This window comes from Marmota monax, unplaced genomic scaffold (genome assembly GCF_021218885.2).
Source record: "Marmota monax isolate L192 unplaced genomic scaffold, Marmota_monax_Labrador192_F-V1.1 WCK01_AAM20220418_F8-fsc00308, whole genome shotgun sequence".
NCBI lineage: Eukaryota > Metazoa > Chordata > Mammalia > Rodentia > Sciuridae > Marmota > Marmota monax.
In genome coordinates this window covers 917,788-926,795 of record NW_026692997.1, presented here as the reverse complement: position 1 = coordinate 926,795, position 9,008 = coordinate 917,788, and positions in this window count along the sequence as shown.

Here is a 9,008-nt window from a genome sequence, read left to right as displayed (position 1 = left end):
TTCTTACTCTTCTATCCTTAATTAAATCAACCATAAACATCAGGTGTAGGACCATGCCTAGAAATTAAAAAAAAAAAAAAGTCTCTTGACAGAAAATAAGTTTCTTAAAGAAATTCTAAAAATACAGGACTTCTCCACTCCTAGCCATGTAATAAAAAGCTGGACAATTTTTTTTGTTGGTGGATCATTTTGACCATCTCTTAGCTATGGCTATCCCCTTCACCTGGAGAAGTACCCTCACAAGCCCCCATTCTGCCTCTTTTCTTGTGTGGATTAAAGCTTTGCCTGTATACTTGACTTGGTGTTTGTTTTTATTGACACCTAGTCAATAGTCCCCATCACTGGCATCACTACTATTAAGAAAATGCCATACAGATGGTCAAAATGATCCACCAACAAAAAAAATCGTCCAGCTTTTTATTACATAACCAAGAGTGGAGAAGTCCTGTATTTTTAGAATTGAATACAGATGCTTCTTGATTTGCCTTAGGATTTATCCTGATAAAGGCATTTCAGTTTGAAAATATATGTTGAAGATGGATTAAATACACCTAAACTTTCACACCATCAAAAAGTTCAAAAATTAGGTAAGTTGAACCATCATAAGTTTTGGGTCTGTCTGTACAATATACATTTAAGAGCTTTTAAATAAATCAGATAATTACTCAAACACATAGTAACAAACTATGATTATAATATAAAACAAAGTGCCCTTGCTAGGTAGTAGTTAGCAATGAGCAGTGAAATGTAAACCAATAACAGAGCAGGGACACAGAGTTTCTTTGAAATCACCTTTAGTGAACAATCAAGTAACTTGTTGAACAACAATAGGTGTACTAACTCTGAAAATAAACAGGTGGAAACAAAGGGAGCCAATTAAGAAATGTGACAAGAAAGAAAGATCAATGAGGCTAACTCTTGACAAGGTCTACTGAGGTCATTGTAAAGTTAGGATTTATGGCCATGGGTTTCTCAGTGTATTTCAGAAGGGAAATTTCATTAATAGCACAGGCATGCTAAGATGAATGTTGCCTGGTCACTGACCCAAGCACTTGCTTTGACATAATATTGACTTCAGCATGAACCCTCCTGGAATAGGATGGTCAACAAGACAGTTCCATAGAGGACCAACTAGGGTCAAATACTCTTCTGCCCCATGTGAAGGAGGAGATAAACACCTGATTGGTAAAGACTGTGAAAGATGGATCCCAGTTCTTCCTGTAAGTGAAAAAACAGTAATAAATTTGGAAGCAGCATTGTTTCCTTGTTATCCTCTGCTCAAAGATGACCTACTCTCTTTTTTGAGAGTAACCTCTGTTTGACCCTTATATTGCTTTCACTTATAATGAAGTTTTCCTGCTTGGTTTCATATCTAACTTTAAATTTTCTTTCATTGGAACACAGAACTGAAGTTTGTAGCTTCAGCTCCCCACTCTCCTGTGATACCATGTAGTATGAAAGAAAAGGACGGAAGATAACTTCTTTGGTGGGCTCTCAGAATATGCCCTTGAGTGGAAATGATGAAGTAAAGGTAAATATTATTGAGTGGGAGGGTACAAGGGGCATACATTGAAACTTGGGAAACAGTAGATGTCAGTTCATGACTATCTTGATAGCCATGGACATCGTTGGATTTTTCCCAAAATATTAGAATCCATCTAGAGACTTTGAGCAGGAAAATTGCATGTTCCAGTAATAGCTTCACTGTTACTTCTAGTTGCAGTATGAATTTAATGGGAGCCACAGTGAAGGAAGGGAAGAGCCTCCTCAGGACGGCACAATTTACCCATATCTGAGATGATGGCTGCTTTTACTATTTACTAGCAGTATTGTCAGAGAGAAGTGGGTGAAATCAGGAGATAATTTCTGATGGGATCTCAGCTGGGTTAGTTCTAGAAGAGAGAAAATCATGAAGATGACTTTTGACTTTCTAGCTGGAGCAGGCACATGTTCTTTTTTTTGCCAATTATGGTAGTTGAGAAAAAACGAAGGAAAGGCAGCTTGCAGCAGGGGAAGTTGAAGATTAATCACTGTTATTTCTCAATAATAGTGAGACTTTCATTTTAGTTTTTTTTGTTTTGTTTTTTTTAAGTTGTTATATCTCTTTAATGTGAAATAGTTTGTCATTCTTTGCCTTTAATAACCTTGACATTTTTTTTAATTTTTTATTGTTGGCTGTTCAAAACATTACATAGTTCTTGATATATCATATTTCACACTTTGATTCAAGTGGGTTATGAGCTCCCATTTTTACCCCGTATACAGATTGCAGAATCACATCAGTTACACATCCATTGATTTACACATTGCCATACTAGTGTCTGTTGTATTCTGCTGCCTTTCCTATCCTCTACTATCCCCCCTCCCCTCCCCTCCCCTCCCCTCCCCTCTTCTCTCTCTACCCCCTCTACTGTCATTCATTTCTCCCCCTTGTATTATTTTCCCCTTTCCCTTCACTTCCTCTTGTATGTAATTTTGTGTAACCCTGAGGGTCTCCTTCCATTTCCATGCAATTTCCCTTCTCTCTCACTTTCCCTCCCACCTCTCATCCCAGTTTAATGTTAATCTTCTTCTCATGCTCTTTGTCCCTACTCTGTTCTTAGTTACTCTCCTTATATCAAAGAAGACATTTGGCATTTGTTTTTTAGGGATTGGCCAGCTTCACTTAGCATAATCTGCTCTAATGCCATCCATTTCCCTGCAAATTCATTTTAGAATACAAGAAAATAAGATATAAATATTTAGGAGGTTGCAAGGTACAAGGACTTGAAAGGGAGATCAGATGTGCAATGTTTGAAGTTTAGGGGTTGAAGATGTGTAGTAAGGGACTCAGAATTGAACAGGAAAGACCTGCAAGCTTGTAAGGAAGAGACAGAAAGATTTAAGGAAGAGAAAGGATCTAAGAATCTGAATGCAAATCTGAATGAAAACCAGGGAGGGGTGATTTCATAGAATGAGACATTATTTCTTCTTATCACATATTTTCTTAAAGTCTCAGCAGCTTTTGAAACAGCTACCTACTCTTTCCTGGAGAGGAGAGAAAGGCTTGATAAAGGTAGGAGGAGAAGAGATTAAGCCTACAATTGGAGGGGCTGGTCTCTAGAAGAATGAAGCACTAACTCACAGATAATAGGGAAAATGAATGGGCAAAGTAAAACGAATGGTTGCTAACATATGCAGGAGTGTAGACTTGATGGAAAAACAAATCACGGAATGACATCTGTCTTGCCTGCCAGGCGTCCTTCCTGATTATTTTGGCAATAGCACTTTGAGGAGTGCCACCACTGGGAGTTTAAATGAGCTGCTTGCACTCTCTCTGACATCAAGGGAATGTGACTACATTTTTTATGGTAAGCAAATTATCATACACCCATGGCCATATTCATGATGCACACCTATACATGCAAATGATTTCTTACTGGTTTTCAAGAAAAAAATGTGTGATTTACTCAGCAAAATTAGCAGCAAACTATGGTCAAACTTCCTATTCCAAAACTCAATTACTATTTCTCCTTTTCTGTTAACTTACATTCTATTTCAGTTTCTGCTGTTTCTTGCTACCATAGTCCAAAATCTGGACAGAACATCCATTGCTCTCAGGACTCTCTGATCTTTCCCCCAGAGTCAAAGGTTCACTGAGTGACAATCTCACTTAGCCCCTTAGTCTATGAAGTCCCAGAAGGCAGCACCCTCAAGAATCCAACAATAAATTAATCCACAGGAAAGCAATAACAGGCCTGTCTGTCAGAGTTTTTCCTATGTTAACTGCAGTCTTAAAAGTTCTTAATTGGGTTCTGAGATTCAAGGTCTCTGACTGTTCATTGCTAGACAAACTTATTAAAACCTTTATCTGTTATAATTAATACCAGATCACACTGTCTTCTACTCACTACTTGATGTAAATAAGCACAGTGAGTTGAATTCAATATTATCAATGTATACAAAAAAATTGTTAAATATGCCTTTTTCCACAAATCCATCTTTTAACATTCACAACAATGTATGGAAAAGGTCTTACTATCATTCCCTTTTACAGATTAGCAAATGAGGTGTTAAAAATTAGGTAACTTGCCCTGTCATGTACCTATTAAGTCAGTCAATTAATTTTGAAATTATTCAGGTCCTGATATGGTAAATTGAATAGTGTTCAAAAAAAAAAAAAGAGTGGTTATAAGTTCAATTCACCCCAGGACAATAACCAGATACATTGGTATATGTTCAGATATTCAAGTATCAGTTTTAAGTACTTGTACATTGAAGATAAAATGATATAGCAGCTAAATTTAGTGAAGCATGGATTTTAACCATAAAACAATCCTTTAGCAGGTACAATTGAAAAAAGAAAAAGAAAAAAAAACTGCTTCTCCAATTATTGACAGCCACCAGGAGGGTGCTTACATTTGAATTACAGCATGTCAGTTTTATTTTCTAAGTTGCAGGAAAAGTGCAGATTTTAATTAAGTTTAAAGTGTCCACCAGGAACAATAATATTATATGAGACATGGCCAATTGCATGTTAAGAAACATGGCATTTAGCCACTGTAGCCATTTTTATAGCTACTAGAGAAAAAAAAAAGAGTGAAAAGCAATATGATCTAATGTATCTCTCATTCAGCAATGAATTATTGTCATTTTTGCATATGTATTTAAATTATAATGGAGAGAGTAGGCTGTATACAGATTACAAGCATGATTAGATTAAGTAAATAATAGTATTATATAAGTAATAATGAGGATTATTGATTATTATTTTACTTAAAGCAAATATGAAAACATATTTGTTAGCACAAATTTTGCATAGTTCTCTTTAATGTGTGTGTTCTGAGTTCTATTCATATATTAAGGTAATAAGTATTGAAAATTAGGTATGTGCTGGGATTTAGGATACCAGAGTTGAAGAATGTAGGGTCTCCTGACTTCAGATGGAGGAATAAAATATTTTCTTTTTCTAAGTAAACTCTGAAGGACATTACAAACATGATTTAGAATACAACAACTAGGCCAGTTGAGACAGGGACCCTTAATTATCATTTACTGGTTTTCCCCTCTAGTCATTTATTCTTTCAGCTATTTGTTTATTGATTCCACCAAGAAATAATTACAGTAACAAATAGGAACCAGGTACTTTCTTTTCCCTGAATTATGTTAGTTTTCTTAAGGGAAATCAGACATGTAACACAAAAATTTAAATCTAGGGAGATAATTTTAACTTTGCCTTTTAAAATCAAAGGAGACATAAGAGGCAACACTTGATCCAAGTATTAAATGAGTAGGAGTACAACACTCAGCAGAGAATTTCAGGAAGTCTCCCACATGGTTCAATTTACTTCAGCATATATCAATTGAATGACTTCATTGCATAAATATTTTGGGGATATTATTATCAGGGAATACAAAGAAACAAACAGTACTTACGTTTTAGAAATGCAGTCTATAACATTAATCAAGCAAGTAAACAAGTAAGTGAAAATCCTGTGAAATATTAAAAAAGGAAGAATTAATTATTCAAGTGGCTGGACTAACAGAAGGTGATGATGAATATGGGTTTCCCTTACAGTGGGGGGAGGACATCCAAGAAGGAAAGTCACCCAGACTGGAAATATAGGGTAGTGTGAGATGACAAAGTATTCTAACCTGCTGGAGGACCATGTTCAAGGGAAAGAGCAAAAGACAAGAGTGTAATAGAATCTTGAATAACTTACTAAGAAGCCCTGAATCATTGGCCAGATTATCAGGAGCCTCTAAATTGAATATACTCTGCAAGGAACTGGGCATAAGATAATGCATAGCAATGCCTGAAGAAAAATGTTTGTCTTCTGATCATATTTGTTTCATCTTATTTTCTTCTTTTGGGTATATTTTATAATTTCTGAAACATGATAAGTCATGTATATAATTTATAAAGAAAAGAATACAAATACCTTGAAGGGAATTGAAGCTGATGGTTGTAGATGATGGGGGTTCATACAAAGAGAGAAAGTGATAAAGACAAACATTTGCTTTGGAAGAAAACACATAGTTAAGACAGCCATAGGAAGGCTAGTTAGCAAACTGGTAGACTCAGAAGAACTAGTAGGGGTGTGAACTAATTTGGATTTATTAGAATTGGAGATAGACTTTAAAGCATTATATTCAAGAAATGATCAAGGATGCAAGTAACAGTCTTGATTGACTAGATAACCAGCTCATTCTCTGGCCACTTGTCAGGCCCTGGACGCTCTGGGCCACAAAGAGCGCTGCATTCAATCCTCTTAGTGATGAGCAGGTTACGATTTTTCATATAAAAATTAGGTTTAAAGAAGTTAAAAATTTCATCAAAAGGTACATAGCTGGAAAGAGGCAATTCTTGACTTAAAACAAGGTTAATAAGACACTAGAGCTATAAGTTAATAAAACTCCAGAGTCAAGCAGTTAATCACTTGCCTCTGAAGGCAGAAAAGTCAGGAAGGAAAAGGAAAGCAGGAAATTGATGCAGAAGACAGGGGTTAGTATGAGAAAGTAAATTTTTCTAAGGATTTTCATCTATGTCTTGAATGGTGTTGAGAAGTCATGAAATACATTGTCCAGGAGATAAATATTTAAACTCATCACCTAGTGATTCCAAACATAGACCAGAAAAGTTCAAAGTTCTACAAGTTAAGGGTACATTACTAAGAATTATGATTCTTATACTTATTTGTATCATGTAGAACCATGAAACAGTCACAAACTTAGATTTGATAATGAAGCAGCAGTTGAAAAATATGTATTTTGAAACACAATGCCAAAAAAAATAGACAACAAAAGTCCAATTATATAATAATTTCCAGTTTGGGAAGAACTTTAATATTTGATTGTAAGTATGATTTAATGAAAATATATCACAGTTTGCTAAATTAGTTCAATGTCATTTTCAAGAAAAAAAATGCTACAACTTTCAACAAAACTAAACAGAATAATGGAATTATTTCTATTTACTTATAACTCAAGGTTTTTTTCTTTAGTATTATCAAAAAATTAGAGAGATTCCGAAGTTAAAAAGACCACCCTAACAAACTTGGCAATCATCTTTTTCTTTGCTTAAGAAGGTATAATTTTCAAGTTGGGTGAAACTCTTGGGATGCTACCAGTGGCATTTTGATAGAAGAGGGAGTTAATGCTATTGAGGGACCTCAAAATCACCTTCCTCCTGATTATCTTGGGGTTTTAGAGCTCTTGGATATTTCTATGTTTCTTAAAGGGGATGACTGCTGGTGGTCAGAGATATGCAGATGTGGCAATCCTGAAGGACTCAAATGACACTCAAGGGAAGCAAACAAGATAGTTTTCTTTAAAAATGGTTTGTGGTTTTTTAAGAGATTTTAGGAAACATTCCACAGTATTGATTGAGGTAAAGGAATAGATATGCAAAATACCAGATACCATGAAAAAGGAAGTTAAAAAAATAAACCTATTTAATATTAGAGACAATTAGCAATTACAGCAAATTCTGACAAATAATGCAACCACAAATGCACACATACACAGAGTCACACACAAACTGCCCGCATGGTGTGCACATTATTGTTCAGTTATTCTAGAGCTAAAAGTAGAGAGAATTTAAGGAATCCTGTTTCACCCAATGATATGTTTATCCCAGAGGATGGAGATTATAGAGGATAAGAAAGCTCGTTATAGTTCTTATTTCACAGATATGAAAGGCAAAATTGAATTTCTTTAAGCACAATGTGGGCATATTGTAACATAATAGTAATAATATTCTTACCTACATTTCTTATTTGTGGTTAGTTAATGCTCGTTAGTTAAAATCATACACTCTAAAATGCTTTCTTCCCTTTGAAGCAACAGATTTCATTTATTCCTGGCAAATCATCAATTTGTATCCCTCTTGAAACCCATTCTTAATATTTTACTTGATTAAATATTAAGTAATTTGAAAATTGTGCTAAACTCACCAATAGTGACACCTATTGGTGGGATGTAATTATAAAACGGATATTTTTTAACCTACAAATAAAAATAGTTAACTTTATTCATAAATTAGAATTATTGTTAAAATTTTGATGTCTATTGTGTCATCATAAGGGTTGGAATATTGTTAATTCTCAGAATAAATATGCCAAAATGATCCAATTCTATTAATTTCGATATAGTTTTAAGCTTTAGTTGTATCACCATAGCTAATGTTTCTTTTCTATCTCATGGGAGGACGTTATTTGTACGATTCATATCAGCTGTGTTTTGGCAGATTCCGCACCTCTTCCCCAGTTTTTCCTGGGGATGAGTGATTTCTAAATGCAATTAGATTATTGCCTTATTTACTCATTCATTGTAAATGAATGGAAAGAAACGTTTCCTAGTGAGAAAATGCCTACAAATAAGAAACTCTTCATTTACTTCCAATATCAAAGATAAATAGGTATATGATATTGGTTGTGTTAAACTTTAAAACACAAACTACTGTAAAACATACTGTATAGATTACTTAAATTGCTATAATGTGCCACAATCAAGCTCGAACTTCAAAATGTAACTATGGTATATATAGTAGATTTTTGACATACACATATTGTTATTTATGTTTTGCTTTGTTTTAGGAGCCTCTGGTGAGAACTTAATGAAACAAATATGTGCAGTTATATTAATTGCTTTAATTAGTTCCTCACCTGTATTTTTAATTACATTTGCAAGGAAAAACAACACAGAGTCAGATACAGTCACACAAACTTTGTAAATATATCTTTTACTACTCATTTATTAGCTGAAATAGATTTAAGCGTCTTTATCAAAGAGAAATTAAAAGACACTTCCTAGGGCCAATAACAGAATAGTTAAGAAGTGATGAATTAAGCAAGATCAGTAAAAGATTTTCTATGAGATTGGTGGTCACAATATTGTACATGCCTGCATCCCAGACACTACACTCATTTCTTCCCTGGTTCATTCAGTCTTGCTTCAAAATGTTATTTGCTTAGTGAGGGTATCTCAAAAAACTGGCCATTGTATCTGGTAAGAATGCATTCCTCTAT